This window comes from Schistocerca cancellata, unplaced genomic scaffold, assembly GCF_023864275.1.
Source record: "Schistocerca cancellata isolate TAMUIC-IGC-003103 unplaced genomic scaffold, iqSchCanc2.1 HiC_scaffold_1114, whole genome shotgun sequence".
NCBI classification, from domain to species: domain Eukaryota; kingdom Metazoa; phylum Arthropoda; class Insecta; order Orthoptera; family Acrididae; genus Schistocerca; species Schistocerca cancellata.
In genome coordinates this window covers 145527-163563 of record NW_026047113.1, presented here as the reverse complement: position 1 = coordinate 163563, position 18037 = coordinate 145527, and the positions used below count along the sequence as shown (strand labels likewise).

The 18037-nt window shown below is 55.2% G+C and overlaps 18 non-coding genes across 18 annotated transcripts; all 18 read right to left on the bottom strand.

Moving 5' to 3' along the window:
• Window positions 1–918: 918 nt before the first annotated feature.
• On the bottom strand, window positions 919–1037 carry LOC126158753 (5S ribosomal RNA). Its single transcript, XR_007533737.1, has one exon. It is a non-coding gene; the product is annotated as a 5S ribosomal RNA (ribosomal RNA).
• Window positions 1038–1887: 850 nt separating this feature from the next.
• On the bottom strand, window positions 1888–2006 carry LOC126158752 (5S ribosomal RNA). Its single transcript, XR_007533736.1, has one exon. It is a non-coding gene; the product is annotated as a 5S ribosomal RNA (ribosomal RNA).
• Window positions 2007–2850: 844 nt separating this feature from the next.
• LOC126158964 (5S ribosomal RNA) lies at window positions 2851–2969 on the bottom strand. The gene has a single exon (XR_007533935.1). It is a non-coding gene; the product is annotated as a 5S ribosomal RNA (ribosomal RNA).
• An 845-nt stretch (window positions 2970–3814) lies between these two features.
• On the bottom strand, window positions 3815–3933 carry LOC126158952 (5S ribosomal RNA). Its single transcript, XR_007533925.1, has one exon. It is a non-coding gene; the product is annotated as a 5S ribosomal RNA (ribosomal RNA).
• Window positions 3934–4778: 845 nt separating this feature from the next.
• On the bottom strand, window positions 4779–4897 carry LOC126158751 (5S ribosomal RNA). The gene has a single exon (XR_007533735.1). It is a non-coding gene; the product is annotated as a 5S ribosomal RNA (ribosomal RNA).
• An 845-nt stretch (window positions 4898–5742) lies between these two features.
• Window positions 5743–5861, bottom strand: LOC126158951 (5S ribosomal RNA). The gene has a single exon (XR_007533924.1). It is a non-coding gene; the product is annotated as a 5S ribosomal RNA (ribosomal RNA).
• An 845-nt stretch (window positions 5862–6706) lies between these two features.
• Window positions 6707–6825, bottom strand: LOC126158750 (5S ribosomal RNA). Its single transcript, XR_007533734.1, has one exon. It is a non-coding gene; the product is annotated as a 5S ribosomal RNA (ribosomal RNA).
• Window positions 6826–7670: 845 nt separating this feature from the next.
• LOC126158749 (5S ribosomal RNA) lies at window positions 7671–7789 on the bottom strand. Its single transcript, XR_007533733.1, has one exon. It is a non-coding gene; the product is annotated as a 5S ribosomal RNA (ribosomal RNA).
• An 845-nt stretch (window positions 7790–8634) lies between these two features.
• Window positions 8635–8753, bottom strand: LOC126158748 (5S ribosomal RNA). Its single transcript, XR_007533732.1, has one exon. It is a non-coding gene; the product is annotated as a 5S ribosomal RNA (ribosomal RNA).
• An 835-nt stretch (window positions 8754–9588) lies between these two features.
• Window positions 9589–9707, bottom strand: LOC126158950 (5S ribosomal RNA). The gene has a single exon (XR_007533923.1). It is a non-coding gene; the product is annotated as a 5S ribosomal RNA (ribosomal RNA).
• Window positions 9708–10552: 845 nt separating this feature from the next.
• On the bottom strand, window positions 10553–10671 carry LOC126158745 (5S ribosomal RNA). Its single transcript, XR_007533730.1, has one exon. It is a non-coding gene; the product is annotated as a 5S ribosomal RNA (ribosomal RNA).
• Window positions 10672–11516: 845 nt separating this feature from the next.
• On the bottom strand, window positions 11517–11635 carry LOC126158744 (5S ribosomal RNA). The gene has a single exon (XR_007533729.1). It is a non-coding gene; the product is annotated as a 5S ribosomal RNA (ribosomal RNA).
• Window positions 11636–12480: 845 nt separating this feature from the next.
• Window positions 12481–12599, bottom strand: LOC126158743 (5S ribosomal RNA). Its single transcript, XR_007533728.1, has one exon. It is a non-coding gene; the product is annotated as a 5S ribosomal RNA (ribosomal RNA).
• Window positions 12600–13434: 835 nt separating this feature from the next.
• On the bottom strand, window positions 13435–13553 carry LOC126158949 (5S ribosomal RNA). The gene has a single exon (XR_007533922.1). It is a non-coding gene; the product is annotated as a 5S ribosomal RNA (ribosomal RNA).
• An 845-nt stretch (window positions 13554–14398) lies between these two features.
• LOC126158742 (5S ribosomal RNA) lies at window positions 14399–14517 on the bottom strand. Its single transcript, XR_007533727.1, has one exon. It is a non-coding gene; the product is annotated as a 5S ribosomal RNA (ribosomal RNA).
• Window positions 14518–15352: 835 nt separating this feature from the next.
• Window positions 15353–15471, bottom strand: LOC126158948 (5S ribosomal RNA). Its single transcript, XR_007533921.1, has one exon. It is a non-coding gene; the product is annotated as a 5S ribosomal RNA (ribosomal RNA).
• Window positions 15472–16316: 845 nt separating this feature from the next.
• Window positions 16317–16435, bottom strand: LOC126158741 (5S ribosomal RNA). The gene has a single exon (XR_007533726.1). It is a non-coding gene; the product is annotated as a 5S ribosomal RNA (ribosomal RNA).
• An 845-nt stretch (window positions 16436–17280) lies between these two features.
• Window positions 17281–17399, bottom strand: LOC126158740 (5S ribosomal RNA). Its single transcript, XR_007533725.1, has one exon. It is a non-coding gene; the product is annotated as a 5S ribosomal RNA (ribosomal RNA).
• Between the last annotated feature and the right edge of the window lie 638 nt (window positions 17400–18037).

The following is an 18037-nucleotide window of genomic DNA, read 5'->3' as shown; positions in this document are numbered from 1 at the left end:
GGCCCGATGATGCTTAACTTCGGTGATCGGACGAGAACCGCTGTATTCATCATGGTATGGCCGTTGGCGCTCATCTAATGTAGGAGCACGGCAGAATTCGCGTTCGGCTTTTCTCCCAACACACAAAATGTTAGTTTTCGGCCGCATTTGACGAAAGCGCTTCCTTCCGCAACAGCCAGTTCCTCGTGGACGGCGGGGGGAGGCGCGCCCGGCGTCCCAGCAGAGTGACGGCCGAATTGGCGGGCGCACCGCCGCGTGTGTGAGACGCACTGCTGCTCGTTGCACCCCCTGTCATTCGCTGGGCGCGTGCAGCCTTCGACACTAGCGGAGGACGCATCTTGTCCCTGGTGTTCAGCGGAGGGCCTGTGCGGTGTGTGGCAGTGTCGTGCTGGAGGGCCCACTGGTAGCGATGTGGGCTTCCTCGCCTCGCCTCGCCTCGCCTCGCCTCACACCAGGTGTCTGCGTAGTTTGCAGTGCATTCGCACCATTCCTATCCCTGTCCCTGTCCCCGTCCCGACTTGTCCCGACTTTGCTCGACTGCCGCTCGCTGCCGCTCGGGTCGTGGTCCATATGACAGCGCAAGCACGACAAACGTCTGCGGGACGAGACGAGACGAGACGAGACGAGACGAGACGACTAAGGAATAAATTCGTGGTTACAAATCAAATTTGGAACTCTACACTCCTACACAACAATAGGCGGTGACGTATTTCAGAAATCACCTGCCGATTCGTACTGTTTTGTCGTTTTCAAAGTCCTCTCGGCAAACTTGGTTAGCACATTCTCCCTCAAACTGAGTTAATTACTGCATTTTCGTACCATTACAGTAGTTTAAAAGGCATAAAGAAGCATCTTTGTCACAACAGAAAGGTAGTTTGAAAATTGGGCTGGTGACATAACAAAATAAAACAGGAAGGGAGCCAGCAGCACCCGGGTTTCCCAGGCGGTCACCCATCCAAGTACTAGCCGGGCCCGATGATGCTTAACTTCGGTGATCGGACGAGAACCGCTGTATTCATCATGGTATGGCCGTTGGCGCTCATCTAATGTAGGAGCACGGCAGAATTCGCGTTCGGCTTTTCTCCCAACACACAAAATGTTAGTTTTCGGCCGCATTTGACGAAAGCGCTTCCTTCCGCAACAGCCAGTTCCTCGTGGACGGCGGGGGGAGGCGCGCCCGGCGTCCCAGCAGAGTGACGGCCGAATTGGCGGGCGCACCGCCGCGTGTGTGAGACGCACTGCTGCTCGTTGCACCCCCTGTCATTCGCTGGGCGCGTGCAGCCTTCGACACTAGCGGAGGACGCATCTTGTCCCTGGTGTTCAGCGGAGGGCCTGTGCGGTGTGTGGCAGTGTCGTGCTGGAGGGCCCACTGGTAGCGATGTGGGCTTCCTCGCCTCGCCTCGCCTCGCCTCGCCTCACACCAGGTGTCTGCGTAGTTTGCAGTGCATTCGCACCATTCCTATCCCTGTCCCTGTCCCCGTCCCGACTTGTCCCGACTTTGCTCGACTGCCGCTCGCTGCCGCTCGGGTCGTGGTCCATATGACAGCGCAAGCACGACAAACGTCTGCGGGACGAGACGAGACGAGACGAGACGAGACGAGACGACTAAGGAATAAATTCGTGGTTACAAATCAAATTTGGAACTCTACACTCCTACACAACAATAGGCGGTGACGTATTTCAGAAATCACCTGCCGATTCGTACTGTTTTGTCGTTTTCAAAGTCCTCTCGGCAAACTTGGTTAGCACATTCTCCCTCAAACTGAGTTAATTACTGCATTTTCGTACCATTACAGTAGTTTAAAAGGCATAAAGAAGCATCTTTGTCACAACAGAAAGGTAGTTTGAAAATTGGGCTGGTGACATAACAAAATAAAACAGGAAGGGAGCCAGCAGCACCCGGGTTTCCCAGGCGGTCACCCATCCAAGTACTAGCCGGGCCCGATGATGCTTAACTTCGGTGATCGGACGAGAACCGCTGTATTCATCATGGTATGGCCGTTGGCGCTCATCTAATGTAGGAGCACGGCAGAATTCGCGTTCGGCTTTTCTCCCAACACACAAAATGTTAGTTTTCGGCCGCATTTGACGAAAGCGCTTCCTTCCGCAACAGCCAGTTCCTCGTGGACGGCGGGGGGAGGCGCGCCCGGCGTCCCAGCAGAGTGACGGCCGAATTGGCGGGCGCACCGCCGCGTGTGTGAGACGCACTGCTGCTCGTTGCACCCCCTGTCATTCGCTGGGCGCGTGCAGCCTTCGACACTAGCGGAGGACGCATCTTGTCCCTGGTGTTCAGCGGAGGGCCTGTGCGGTGTGTGGCAGTGTCGTGCTGGAGGGCCCACTGGTAGCGATGTGGGCTTCCTCGCCTCGCCTCGCCTCGCCTCGCCTCACACCAGGTGTCTGCGTAGTTTTCAGTGCATTCGCACCATTCCTATCCCTGTCCCTGTCCCCGTCCCGACTTGTCCCGACTTTGCTCGACTGCCGCTCGCTGCCGCTCGGGTCGTGGTCCATATGACAGCGCAAGCACGACAAACGTCTGCGGGACGAGACGAGACGAGACGAGACGAGACGACTAAGGAATAAATTCGTGGTTACAATTCAAATTTGGAACTCTACACTCCTACACAACAATAGGCGGTGACGTATTTCAGAAATCACTTGCCGATTCGTACTGTTTTGTCGTTTTCAAAGTCCTCTCGGCAAACTTGGTTAGCACATTCTCCCTCAAACTGAGTTAATTACTGCATTTTCGTACCATTACAGTAGTTTAAAAGGCATAAAGAGCATCTTTGTCACAACAGAAAGGTAGTTTGAAAATTGGGCTGGTGACATAACAAAATAAAACAGGAAGGGAGCCAGCAGCACCCGGGTTTCCCAGGCGGTCACCCATCCAATTACTAGCCGGGCCCGATGATGCTTAACTTCGGTGATCGGACGAGAACCGCTGTATTCATCATGGTATGGCCGTTGGCGCTCATCTAATGTAGGAGCACGGCAGAATTCGCGTTCGGCTTTTCTCCCAACACACAAAATGTTAGTTTTCGGCCGCATTTGACGAAAGCGCTTCCTTCCGCAACAGCCAGTTCCTCGTGGACGGCGGGAGGAGGCGCGCCCGGCGTCCCAGCAGAGTGACGGCCGAATTGGCGGGCGCACCGCCGCGTGTGTGAGACGCACTGCTGCTCGTTGCACCCCCTGTCATTCGCTGGGCGCGTGCAGCCTTCGACACTAGCGGAGGACGCATCTTGTCCCTGGTGTTCAGCGGAGGGCCTGTGCGGTGTGTGGCAGTGTCGTGCTGGAGGGCCCACTGGTAGCGATGTGGGCTTCCTCGCCTCGCCTCGCCTCGCCTCGCCTCACACCAGGTGTCTGCGTAGTTTGCAGTGCATTCGCACCATTCCTATCCCTGTCCCTGTCCCCGTCCCGACTTGTCCCGACTTTGCTCGACTGCCGCTCGCTGCCGCTCGGGTCGTGGTCCATATGACAGCGCAAGCACGACAAACGTCTGCGGGACGAGACGAGACGAGACGAGACGAGACGACTAAGGAATAAATTCGTGGTTACAAATCAAATTTGGAACTCTACACTCCTACACAACAATAGGCGGTGACGTATTTCAGAAATCACCTGCCGATTCGTACTGTTTTGTCGTTTTCAAAGTCCTCTCGGCAAACTTGGTTAGCACATTCTCCCTCAAACTGAGTTAATTACTGCATTTTCGTACCATTACAGTAGTTTAAAAGGCATAAAGAAGCATCTTTGTCACAACAGAAAGGTAGTTTGAAAATTGGGCTGGTGACATAACAAAATAAAACAGGAAGGGAGCCAGCAGCACCCGGGTTTCCCAGGCGGTCACCCATCCAAGTACTAGCCGTGCCCGATGATGCTTAACTTCGGTGATCGGACGAGAACCTGTGTATTCATCATGGTATGGCCGTTGGCGCTCATCTAATGTAGGAGCACGGCAGAATTCGCGTTCGGCTTTTCTCCCAACACACAAAATGTTAGTTTTCGGCCGCATTTGACGAAAGCGCTTCCTTCCGCAACAGCCAGTTCCTCGTGGACGGCGGGGAGAGGCGCGCCCGGCGTCCCAGCAGAGTGACGGCCGAATTGGCGGGCGCACCGCCGCGTGTGTGAGACGCACTGCTGCTCGTTGCACCCCCTGTCATTCGCTGGGCGCGTGCAGCCTTCGACACTAGCGGAGGACGCATCTTGTCCCTGGTGTTCAGCGGAGGGCCTGTGCGGTGTGTGGCAGTGTCGTGCTGGAGGGCCCACTGGTAGCGATGTGGGCTTCCTCGCCTCGCCTCGCCTCGCCTCGCCTCACACCAGGTGTCTGCGTAGTTTTCAGTGCATTCGCACCATTCCTATCCCTGTCCCTGTCCCCGTCCCGACTTGTCCCGACTTTGCTCGACTGCCGCTCGCTGCCGCTCGGGTCGTGGTCCATATGACAGCGCAAGCACGACAAACGTCTGCGGGACGAGACGAGACGAGACGAGACGAGACGACTAAGGAATAAATTCGTGGTTACAATTCAAATTTGGAACTCTACACTCCTACACAACAATAGGCGGTGACGTATTTCAGAAATCACTTGCCGATTCGTACTGTTTTGTCGTTTTCAAAGTCCTCTCGGCAAACTTGGTTAGCACATTCTCCCTCAAACTGAGTTAATTACTGCATTTTCGTACCATTACAGTAGTTTAAAAGGCATAAAGAAGCATCTTTGTCACAACAGAAAGGTAGTTTGAAAATTGGGCTGGTGACATAACAAAATAAAACAGGAAGGGAGCCAGCAGCACCCGGGTTTCCCAGGCGGTCACCCATCCAAGTACTAGCCGGGCCCGATGATGCTTAACTTCGGTGATCGGACGAGAACCGCTGTATTCATCATGGTATGGCCGTTGGCGCTCATCTAATGTAGGAGCACGGCAGAATTCGCGTTCGGCTTTTCTCCCAACACACAAAATGTTAGTTTTCGGCCGCATTTGACGAAAGCGCTTCCTTCCGCAACAGCCAGTTCCTCGTGGACGGCGGGAGGAGGCGCGCCCGGCGTCCCAGCAGAGTGACGGCCGAATTGGCGGGCGCACCGCCGCGTGTGTGAGACGCACTGCTGCTCGTTGCACCCCCTGTCATTCGCTGGGCGCGTGCAGCCTTCGACACTAGCGGAGGACGCATCTTGTCCCTGGTGTTCAGCGGAGGGCCTGTGCGGTGTGTGGCAGTGTCGTGCTGGAGGGCCCACTGGTAGCGATGTGGGCTTCCTCGCCTCGCCTCGCCTCGCCTCGCCTCACACCAGGTGTCTGCGTAGTTTGCAGTGCATTCGCACCATTCCTATCCCTGTCCCTGTCCCCGTCCCGACTTGTCCCGACTTTGCTCGACTGCCGCTCGCTGCCGCTCGGGTCGTGGTCCATATGACAGCGCAAGCACGACAAACGTCTGCGGGACGAGACGAGACGAGACGAGACGAGACGACTAAGGAATAAATTCGTGGTTACAAATCAAATTTGGAACTCTACACTCCTACACAACAATAGGCGGTGACGTATTTCAGAAATCACCTGCCGATTCGTACTGTTTTGTCGTTTTCAAAGTCCTCTCGGCAAACTTGGTTAGCACATTCTCCCTCAAACTGAGTTAATTACTGCATTTTCGTACCATTACAGTAGTTTAAAAGGCATAAAGAAGCATCTTTGTCACAACAGAAAGGTAGTTTGAAAATTGGGCTGGTGACATAACAAAATAAAACAGGAAGGGAGCCAGCAGCACCCGGGTTTCCCAGGCGGTCACCCATCCAAGTACTAGCCGTGCCCGATGATGCTTAACTTCGGTGATCGGACGAGAACCTGTGTATTCATCATGGTATGGCCGTTGGCGCTCATCTAATGTAGGAGCACGGCAGAATTCGCGTTCGGCTTTTCTCCCAACACACAAAATGTTAGTTTTCGGCCGCATTTGACGAAAGCGCTTCCTTCCGCAACAGCCAGTTCCTCGTGGACGGCGGGGGGAGGCGCGCCCGGCGTCCCAGCAGAGTGACGGCCGAATTGGCGGGCGCACCGCCGCGTGTGTGAGACGCACTGCTGCTCGTTGCACCCCCTGTCATTCGCTGGGCGCGTGCAGCCTTCGACACTAGCGGAGGACGCATCTTGTCCCTGGTGTTCAGCGGAGGGCCTGTGCGGTGTGTGGCAGTGTCGTGCTGGAGGGCCCACTGGTAGCGATGTGGGCTTCCTCGCCTCGCCTCGCCTCGCCTCGCCTCACACCAGGTGTCTGCGTAGTTTGCAGTGCATTCGCACCATTCCTATCCCTGTCCCTGTCCCCGTCCCGACTTGTCCCGACTTTGCTCGACTGCCGCTCGCTGCCGCTCGGGTCGTGGTCCATATGACAGCGCAAGCACGACAAACGTCTGCGGGACGAGACGAGACGAGACGAGACGAGACGACTAAGGAATAAATTCGTGGTTACAATTCAAATTTGGAACTCTACACTCCTACACAACAATAGGCGGTGACGTATTTCAGAAATCACTTGCCGATTCGTACTGTTTTGTCGTTTTCAAAGTCCTCTCGGCAAACTTGGTTAGCACATTCTCCCTCAAACTGAGTTAATTACTGCATTTTCGTACCATTACAGTAGTTTAAAAGGCATAAAGAAGCATCTTTGTCACAACAGAAAGGTAGTTTGAAAATTGGGCTGGTGACATAACAAAATAAAACAGGAAGGGAGCCAGCAGCACCCGGGTTTCCCAGGCGGTCACCCATCCAAGTACTAGCCGGGCCCGATGATGCTTAACTTCGGTGATCGGACGAGAACCGCTGTATTCATCATGGTATGGCCGTTGGCGCTCATCTAATGTAGGAGCACGGCAGAATTCGCGTTCGGCTTTTCTCCCAACACACAAAATGTTAGTTTTCGGCCGCATTTGACGAAAGCGCTTCCTTCCGCAACAGCCAGTTCCTCGTGGACGGCGGGGGGAGGCGCGCCCGGCGTCCCAGCAGAGTGACGGCCGAATTGGCGGGCGCACCGCCGCGTGTGTGAGACGCACTGCTGCTCGTTGCACCCCCTGTCATTCGCTGGGCGCGTGCAGCCTTCGACACTAGCGGAGGACGCATCTTGTCCCTGGTGTTCAGCGGAGGGCCTGTGCGGTGTGTGGCAGTGTCGTGCTGGAGGGCCCACTGGTAGCGATGTGGGCTTCCTCGCCTCGCCTCGCCTCGCCTCGCCTCACACCAGGTGTCTGCGTAGTTTGCAGTGCATTCGCACCATTCCTATCCCTGTCCCTGTCCCCGTCCCGACTTGTCCCGACTTTGCTCGACTGCCGCTCGCTGCCGCTCGGGTCGTGGTCCATATGACAGCGCAAGCACGACAAACGTCTGCGGGACGAGACGAGACGAGACGAGACGAGACGACTAAGGAATAAATTCGTGGTTACAATTCAAATTTGGAACTCTACACTCCTACACAACAATAGGCGGTGACGTATTTCAGAAATCACCTGCCGATTCGTACTGTTTTGTCGTTTTCAAAGTCCTCTCGGCAAACTTGGTTAGCACATTCTCCCTCAAACTGAGTTAATTACTGCATTTTCGTACCATTACAGTAGTTTAAAAGGCATAAAGAAGCATCTTTGTCACAACAGAAAGGTAGTTTGAAAATTGGGCTGGTGACATAACAAAATAAAACAGGAAGGGAGCCAGCAGCACCCGGGTTTCCCAGGCGGTCACCCATCCAAGTACTAGCCGGGCCCGATGATGCTTAACTTCGGTGATCGGACGAGAACCGCTGTATTCATCATGGTATGGCCGTTGGCGCTCATCTAATGTAGGAGCACGGCAGAATTCGCGTTCGGCTTTTCTCCCAACACACAAAATGTTAGTTTTCGGCCGCATTTGACGAAAGCGCTTCCTTCCGCAACAGCCAGTTCCTCGTGGACGGCGGGGGGAGGCGCGCCCGGCGTCCCAGCAGAGTGACGGCCGAATTGGCGGGCGCACCGCCGCGTGTGTGAGACGCACTGCTGCTCGTTGCACCCCCTGTCATTCGCTGGGCGCGTGCAGCCTTCGACACTAGCGGAGGACGCATCTTGTCCCTGGTGTTCAGCGGAGGGCCTGTGCGGTGTGTGGCAGTGTCGTGCTGGAGGGCCCACTGGTAGCGATGTGGGCTTCCTCGCCTCGCCTCGCCTCGCCTCGCCTCACACCAGGTGTCTGCGTAGTTTGCAGTGCATTCGCACCATTCCTATCCCTGTCCCTGTCCCCGTCCCGACTTGTCCCGACTTTGCTCGACTGCCGCTCGCTGCCGCTCGGGTCGTGGTCCATATGACAGCGCAAGCACGACAAACGTCTGCGGGACGAGACGAGACGAGACGAGACGAGACGACTAAGGAATAAATTCGTGGTTACAAATCAAATTTGGAACTCTACACTCCTACACAACAATAGGCGGTGACGTATTTCAAAAATCACCTGCCGATTCGTACTGTTTTGTCGTTTTCAAAGTCCTCTCGGCAAACTTGGTTAGCACATTCTCCCTCAAACTGAGTTAATTACTGCATTTTCGTACCATTACAGTAGTTTAAAAGGCATAAAGAAGCATCTTTGTCACAACAGAAAGGTAGTTTGAAAATTGGGCTGGTGACATAACAAAATAAAACAGGAAGGGAGCCAGCAGCACCCGGGTTTCCCAGGCGGTCACCCATCCAAGTACTAGCCGGGCCCGATGATGCTTAACTTCGGTGATCGGACGAGAACCGCTGTATTCATCATGGTATGGCCGTTGGCGCTCATCTAATGTAGGAGCACGGCAGAATTCGCGTTCGGCTTTTCTCCCAACACACAAAATGTTAGTTTTCGGCCGCATTTGACGAAAGCGCTTCCTTCCGCAACAGCCAGTTCCTCGTGGACGGCGCGGGGAGGCGCGCCCGGCGTCCCAGCAGAGTGACGGCCGAATTGGCGGGCGCACCGCCGCGTGTGTGAGACGCACTGCTGCTCGTTGCACCCCCTGTCATTCGCTGGGCGCGTGCAGCCTTCGACACTAGCGGAGGACGCATCTTGTCCCTGGTGTTCAGCGGAGGGCCTGTGCGGTGTGTGGCAGTGTCGTGCTGGAGGGCCCACTGGTAGCGATGTGGGCTTCCTCGCCTCGCCTCGCCTCGCCTCGCCTCACACCAGGTGTCTGCGTAGTTTGCAGTGCATTCGCACCATTCCTATCCCTGTCCCTGTCCCCGTCCCGACTTGTCCCGACTGCCGCTCGCTGCCGCTCGGGTCGTGGTCCATATGACAGCGCAAGCACGACAAACGTCTGCGGGACGAGACGAGACGAGACGAGACGAGACGACTAAGGAATAAATTCGTGGTTACAAATCAAATTTGGAACTCTACACTCCTACACAACAATAGGCGGTGACGTATTTCAGAAATCACCTGCCGATTCGTACTGTTTTGTCGTTTTCAAAGTCCTCTCGGCAAACTTGGTTAGCACATTCTCCCTCAAACTGAGTTAATTACTGCATTTTCGTACCATTACAGTAGTTTAAAAGGCATAAAGAAGCATCTTTGTCACAACAGAAAGGTAGTTTGAAAATTGGGCTGGTGACATAACAAAATAAAACAGGAAGGGAGCCAGCAGCACCCGGGTTTCCCAGGCGGTCACCCATCCAAGTACTAGCCGTGCCCGATGATGCTTAACTTCGGTGATCGGACGAGAACCTGTGTATTCATCATGGTATGGCCGTTGGCGCTCATCTAATGTAGGAGCACGGCAGAATTCGCGTTCGGCTTTTCTCCCAACACACAAAATGTTAGTTTTCGGCCGCATTTGACGAAAGCGCTTCCTTCCGCAACAGCCAGTTCCTCGTGGACGGCGGGGGGAGGCGCGCCCGGCGTCCCAGCAGAGTGACGGCCGAATTGGCGGGCGCACCGCCGCGTGTGTGAGACGCACTGCTGCTCGTTGCACCCCCTGTCATTCGCTGGGCGCGTGCAGCCTTCGACACTAGCGGAGGACGCATCTTGTCCCTGGTGTTCAGCGGAGGGCCTGTGCGGTGTGTGGCAGTGTCGTGCTGGAGGGCCCACTGGTAGCGATGTGGGCTTCCTCGCCTCGCCTCGCCTCGCCTCGCCTCACACCAGGTGTCTGCGTAGTTTTCAGTGCATTCGCACCATTCCTATCCCTGTCCCTGTCCCCGTCCCGACTTGTCCCGACTTTGCTCGACTGCCGCTCGCTGCCGCTCGGGTCGTGGTCCATATGACAGCGCAAGCACGACAAACGTCTGCGGGACGAGACGAGACGAGACGAGACGAGACGACTAAGGAATAAATTCGTGGTTACAATTCAAATTTGGAACTCTACACTCCTACACAACAATAGGCGGTGACGTATTTCAGAAATCACCTGCCGATTCGTACTGTTTTGTCGTTTTCAAAGTCCTCTCGGCAAACTTGGTTAGCACATTCTCCCTCAAACTGAGTTAATTACTGCATTTTCGTACCATTACAGTAGTTTAAAAGGCATAAAGAAGCATCTTTGTCACAACAGAAAGGTAGTTTGAAAATTGGGCTGGTGACATAACAAAATAAAACAGGAAGGGAGCCAGCAGCACCCGGGTTTCCCAGGCGGTCACCCATCCAAGTACTAGCCGGGCCCGATGATGCTTAACTTCGGTGATCGGACGAGAACCGCTGTATTCATCATGGTATGGCCGTTGGCGCTCATCTAATGTAGGAGCACGGCAGAATTCGCGTTCGGCTTTTCTCCCAACACACAAAATGTTAGTTTTCGGCCGCATTTGACGAAAGCGCTTCCTTCCGCAACAGCCAGTTCCTCGTGGACGGCGGGGGGAGGCGCGCCCGGCGTCCCAGCAGAGTGACGGCCGAATTGGCGGGCGCACCGCCGCGTGTGTGAGACGCACTGCTGCTCGTTGCACCCCCTGTCATTCGCTGGGCGCGTGCAGCCTTCGACACTAGCGGAGGACGCATCTTGTCCCTGGTGTTCAGCGGAGGGCCTGTGCGGTGTGTGGCAGTGTCGTGCTGGAGGGCCCACTGGTAGCGATGTGGGCTTCCTCGCCTCGCCTCGCCTCGCCTCGCCTCACACCAGGTGTCTGCGTAGTTTGCAGTGCATTCGCACCATTCCTATCCCTGTCCCTGTCCCCGTCCCGACTTGTCCCGACTTTGCTCGACTGCCGCTCGCTGCCGCTCGGGTCGTGGTCCATATGACAGCGCAAGCACGACAAACGTCTGCGGGACGAGACGAGACGAGACGAGACGAGACGACTAAGGAATAAATTCGTGGTTACAAATCAAATTTGGAACTCTACACTCCTACACAACAATAGGCGGTGACGTATTTCAGAAATCACCTGCCGATTCGTACTGTTTTGTCGTTTTCAAAGTCCTCTCGGCAAACTTGGTTAGCACATTCTCCCTCAAACTGAGTTAATTACTGCATTTTCGTACCATTACAGTAGTTTAAAAGGCATAAAGAAGCATCTTTGTCACAACAGAAAGGTAGTTTGAAAATTGGGCTGGTGACATAACAAAATAAAACAGGAAGGGAGCCAGCAGCACCCGGGTTTCCCAGGCGGTCACCCATCCAAGTACTAGCCGGGCCCGATGATGCTTAACTTCGGTGATCGGACGAGAACCGCTGTATTCATCATGGTATGGCCGTTGGCGCTCATCTAATGTAGGAGCACGGCAGAATTCGCGTTCGGCTTTTCTCCCAACACACAAAATGTTAGTTTTCGGCCGCATTTGACGAAAGCGCTTCCTTCCGCAACAGCCAGTTCCTCGTGGACGGCGGGGGGAGGCGCGCCCGGCGTCCCAGCAGAGTGACGGCCGAATTGGCGGGCGCACCGCCGCGTGTGTGAGACGCACTGCTGCTCGTTGCACCCCCTGTCATTCGCTGGGCGCGTGCAGCCTTCGACACTAGCGGAGGACGCATCTTGTCCCTGGTGTTCAGCGGAGGGCCTGTGCGGTGTGTGGCAGTGTCGTGCTGGAGGGCCCACTGGTAGCGATGTGGGCTTCCTCGCCTCGCCTCGCCTCGCCTCGCCTCACACCAGGTGTCTGCGTAGTTTGCAGTGCATTCGCACCATTCCTATCCCTGTCCCTGTCCCCGTCCCGACTTGTCCCGACTTTGCTCGACTGCCGCTCGCTGCCGCTCGGGTCGTGGTCCATATGACAGCGCAAGCACGACAAACGTCTGCGGGACGAGACGAGACGAGACGAGACGAGACGACTAAGGAATAAATTCGTGGTTACAATTCAAATTTGGAACTCTACACTCCTACACAACAATAGGCGGTGACGTATTTCAGAAATCACCTGCCGATTCGTACTGTTTTGTCGTTTTCAAAGTCCTCTCGGCAAACTTGGTTAGCACATTCTCCCTCAAACTGAGTTAATTACTGCATTTTCGTACCATTACAGTAGTTTAAAAGGCATAAAGAAGCATCTTTGTCACAACAGAAAGGTAGTTTGAAAATTGGGCTGGTGACATAACAAAATAAAACAGGAAGGGAGCCAGCAGCACCCGGGTTTCCCAGGCGGTCACCCATCCAAGTACTAGCCGGGCCCGATGATGCTTAACTTCGGTGATCGGACGAGAACCGCTGTATTCATCATGGTATGGCCGTTGGCGCTCATCTAATGTAGGAGCACGGCAGAATTCGCGTTCGGCTTTTCTCCCAACACACAAAATGTTAGTTTTCGGCCGCATTTGACGAAAGCGCTTCCTTCCGCAACAGCCAGTTCCTCGTGGACGGCGGGGGGAGGCGCGCCCGGCGTCCCAGCAGAGTGACGGCCGAATTGGCGGGCGCACCGCCGCGTGTGTGAGACGCACTGCTGCTCGTTGCACCCCCTGTCATTCGCTGGGCGCGTGCAGCCTTCGACACTAGCGGAGGACGCATCTTGTCCCTGGTGTTCAGCGGAGGGCCTGTGCGGTGTGTGGCAGTGTCGTGCTGGAGGGCCCACTGGTAGCGATGTGGGCTTCCTCGCCTCGCCTCGCCTCGCCTCGCCTCACACCAGGTGTCTGCGTAGTTTGCAGTGCATTCGCACCATTCCTATCCCTGTCCCTGTCCCCGTCCCGACTTGTCCCGACTGCCGCTCGCTGCCGCTCGGGTCGTGGTCCATAAGACAGCGCACGCACGACAAACGTCTGCGGGACGAGACGAGACGAGACGAGACGAGACGACTAAGGAATAAATTCGTGGTTACAAATCAAATTTGGAACTCTACACTCCTACACAACAATAGGCGGTGACGTATTTCAGAAATCACCTGCCGATTCGTACTGTTTTGTCGTTTTCAAAGTCCTCTCGGCAAACTTGGTTAGCACATTCTCCCTCAAACTGAGTTAATTACTGCATTTTCGTACCATTACAGTAGTTTAAAAGGCATAAAGAAGCATCTTTGTCACAACAGAAAGGTAGTTTGAAAATTGGGCTGGTGACATAACAAAATAAAACAGGAAGGGAGCCAGCAGCACCCGGGTTTCCCAGGCGGTCACCCATCCAAGTACTAGCCGTGCCCGATGATGCTTAACTTCGGTGATCGGACGAGAACCTGTGTATTCATCATGGTATGGCCGTTGGCGCTCATCTAATGTAGGAGCACGGCAGAATTCGCGTTCGGCTTTTCTCCCAACACACAAAATGTTAGTTTTCGGCCGCATTTGACGAAAGCGCTTCCTTCCGCAACAGCCAGTTCCTCGTGGACGGCGGGGGGAGGCGCGCCCGGCGTCCCAGCAGAGTGACGGCCGAATTGGCGGGCGCACCGCCGCGTGTGTGAGACGCACTGCTGCTCGTTGCACCCCCTGTCATTCGCTGGGCGCGTGCAGCCTTCGACACTAGCGGAGGACGCATCTTGTCCCTGGTGTTCAGCGGAGGGCCTGTGCGGTGTGTGGCAGTGTCGTGCTGGAGGGCCCACTGGTAGCGATGTGGGCTTCCTCGCCTCGCCTCGCCTCGCCTCGCCTCACACCAGGTGTCTGCGTAGTTTTCAGTGCATTCGCACCATTCCTATCCCTGTCCCTGTCCCCGTCCCGACTTGTCCCGACTTTGCTCGACTGCCGCTCGCTGCCGCTCGGGTCGTGGTCCATATGACAGCGCAAGCACGACAAACGTCTGCGGGACGAGACGAGACGAGACGAGACGAGACGACTAAGGAATAAATTCGTGGTTACAATTCAAATTTGGAACTCTACACTCCTACACAACAATAGGCGGTGACGTATTTCAGAAATCACTTGCCGATTCGTACTGTTTTGTCGTTTTCAAAGTCCTCTCGGCAAACTTGGTTAGCACATTCTCCCTCAAACTGAGTTAATTACTGCATTTTCGTACCATTACAGTAGTTTAAAAGGCATAAAGAAGCATCTTTGTCACAACAGAAAGGTAGTTTGAAAATTGGGCTGGTGACATAACAAAATAAAACAGGAAGGGAGCCAGCAGCACCCGGGTTTCCCAGGCGGTCACCCATCCAAGTACTAGCCGGGCCCGATGATGCTTAACTTCGGTGATCGGACGAGAACCGCTGTATTCATCATGGTATGGCCGTTGGCGCTCATCTAATGTAGGAGCACGGCAGAATTCGCGTTCGGCTTTTCTCCCAACACACAAAATGTTAGTTTTCGGCCGCATTTGACGAAAGCGCTTCCTTCCGCAACAGCCAGTTCCTCGTGGACGGCGGGGGGAGGCGCGCCCGGCGTCCCAGCAGAGTGACGGCCGAATTGGCGGGCGCACCGCCGCGTGTGTGAGACGCACTGCTGCTCGTTGCACCCCCTGTCATTCGCTGGGCGCGTGCAGCCTTCGACACTAGCGGAGGACGCATCTTGTCCCTGGTGTTCAGCGGAGGGCCTGTGCGGTGTGTGGCAGTGTCGTGCTGGAGGGCCCACTGGTAGCGATGTGGGCTTCCTCGCCTCGCCTCGCCTCGCCTCGCCTCACACCAGGTGTCTGCGTAGTTTGCAGTGCATTCGCACCATTCCTATCCCTGTCCCTGTCCCCGTCCCGACTTGTCCCGACTGCCGCTCGCTGCCGCTCGGGTCGTGGTCCATAAGACAGCGCACGCACGACAAACGTCTGCGGGACGAGACGAGACGAGACGAGACGAGACGACTAAGGAATAAATTCGTGGTTACAAATCAAATTTGGAACTCTACACTCCTACACAACAATAGGCGGTGACGTATTTCAGAAATCACCTGCCGATTCGTACTGTTTTGTCGTTTTCAAAGTCCTCTCGGCAAACTTGGTTAGCACATTCTCCCTCAAACTGAGTTAATTACTGCATTTTCGTACCATTACAGTAGTTTAAAAGGCATAAAGAAGCATCTTTGTCACAACAGAAAGGTAGTTTGAAAATTGGGCTGGTGACATAACAAAATAAAACAGGAAGGGAGCCAGCAGCACCCGGGTTTCCCAGGCGGTCACCCATCCAAGTACTAGCCGTGCCCGATGATGCTTAACTTCGGTGATCGGACGAGAACCTGTGTATTCATCATGGTATGGCCGTTGGCGCTCATCTAATGTAGGAGCACGGCAGAATTCGCGTTCGGCTTTTCTCCCAACACACAAAATGTTAGTTTTCGGCCGCATTTGACGAAAGCGCTTCCTTCCGCAACAGCCAGTTCCTCGTGGACGGCGGGGGGAGGCGCGCCCGGCGTCCCAGCAGAGTGACGGCCGAATTGGCGGGCGCACCGCCGCGTGTGTGAGACGCACTGCTGCTCGTTGCACCCCCTGTCATTCGCTGGGCGCGTGCAGCCTTCGACACTAGCGGAGGACGCATCTTGTCCCTGGTGTTCAGCGGAGGGCCTGTGCGGTGTGTGGCAGTGTCGTGCTGGAGGGCCCACTGGTAGCGATGTGGGCTTCCTCGCCTCGCCTCGCCTCGCCTCGCCTCACACCAGGTGTCTGCGTAGTTTTCAGTGCATTCGCACCATTCCTATCCCTGTCCCTGTCCCCGTCCCGACTTGTCCCGACTTTGCTCGACTGCCGCTCGCTGCCGCTCGGGTCGTGGTCCATATGACAGCGCAAGCACGACAAACGTCTGCGGGACGAGACGAGACGAGACGAGACGAGACGACTAAGGAATAAATTCGTGGTTACAAATCAAATTTGGAACTCTACACTCCTACACAACAATAGGCGGTGACGTATTTCAGAAATCACCTGCCGATTCGTACTGTTTTGTCGTTTTCAAAGTCCTCTCGGCAAACTTGGTTAGCACATTCTCCCTCAAACTGAGTTAATTACTGCATTTTCGTACCATTACAGTAGTTTAAAAGGCATAAAGAAGCATCTTTGTCACAACAGAAAGGTAGTTTGAAAATTGGGCTGGTGACATAACAAAATAAAACAGGAAGGGAGCCAGCAGCACCCGGGTTTCCCAGGCGGTCACCCATCCAAGTACTAGCCGGGCCCGATGATGCTTAACTTCGGTGATCGGACGAGAACCGCTGTATTCATCATGGTATGGCCGTTGGCGCTCATCTAATGTAGGAGCACGGCAGAATTCGCGTTCGGCTTTTCTCCCAACACACAAAATGTTAGTTTTCGGCCGCATTTGACGAAAGCGCTTCCTTCCGCAACAGCCAGTTCCTCGTGGACGGCGGGGGGAGGCGCGCCCGGCGTCCCAGCAGAGTGACGGCCGAATTGGCGGGCGCACCGCCGCGTGTGTGAGACGCACTGCTGCTCGTTGCACCCCCTGTCATTCGCTGGGCGCGTGCAGCCTTCGACACTAGCGGAGGACGCATCTTGTCCCTGGTGTTCAGCGGAGGGCCTGTGCGGTGTGTGGCAGTGTCGTGCTGGAGGGCCCACTGGTAGCGATGTGGGCTTCCTCGCCTCGCCTCGCCTCGCCTCGCCTCACACCAGGTGTCTGCGTAGTTTGCAGTGCATTCGCACCATTCCTATCCCTGTCCCTGTCCCCGTCCCGACTTGTCCCGACTTTGCTCGACTGCCGCTCGCTGCCGCTCGGGTCGTGGTCCATATGACAGCGCAAGCACGACAAACGTCTGCGGGACGAGACGAGACGAGACGAGACGAGACGACTAAGGAATAAATTCGTGGTTACAATTCAAATTTGGAACTCTACACTCCTACACAACAATAGGCGGTGACGTATTTCAGAAATCACCTGCCGATTCGTACTGTTTTGTCGTTTTCAAAGTCCTCTCGGCAAACTTGGTTAGCACATTCTCCCTCAAACTGAGTTAATTACTGCATTTTCGTACCATTACAGTAGTTTAAAAGGCATAAAGAAGCATCTTTGTCACAACAGAAAGGTAGTTTGAAAATTGGGCTGGTGACATAACAAAATAAAACAGGAAGGGAGCCAGCAGCACCCGGGTTTCCCAGGCGGTCACCCATCCAAGTACTAGCCGGGCCCGATGATGCTTAACTTCGGTGATCGGACGAGAACCGCTGTATTCATCATGGTATGGCCGTTGGCGCTCATCTAATGTAGGAGCACGGCAGAATTCGCGTTCGGCTTTTCTCCCAACACACAAAATGTTAGTTTTCGGCCGCATTTGACGAAAGCGCTTCCTTCCGCAACAGCCAGTTCCTCGTGGACGGCGGGGGGAGGCGCGCCCGGCGTCCCAGCAGAGTGACGGCCGAATTGGCGGGCGCAGCGCCGCGTGTGTGAGACGCACTGCTGCTCGTTGCACCCCCTGTCATTCGCTGGGCGCGTGCAGCCTTCGACACTAGCGGAGGACGCATCTTGTCCCTGGTGTTCAGCGGAGGGCCTGTGCGGTGTGTGGCAGTGTCGTGCTGGAGGGCCCACTGGTAGCGATGTGGGCTTCCTCGCCTCGCCTCGCCTCGCCTCGCCTCACACCAGGTGTCTGCGTAGTTTGCAGTGCATTCGCACCATTCCTATCCCTGTCCCTGTCCCCGTCCCGACTTGTCCCGACTTTGCTCGACTGCCGCTCGCTGCCGCTCGGGTCGTGGTCCATATGACAGCGCAAGCACGACAAACGTCTGCGGGACGAGACGAGACGAGACGAGACGAGACGACTAAGGAATAAATTCGTGGTTACAAATCAAATTTGGAACTCTACACTCCTACACAACAATAGGCGGTGACGTATT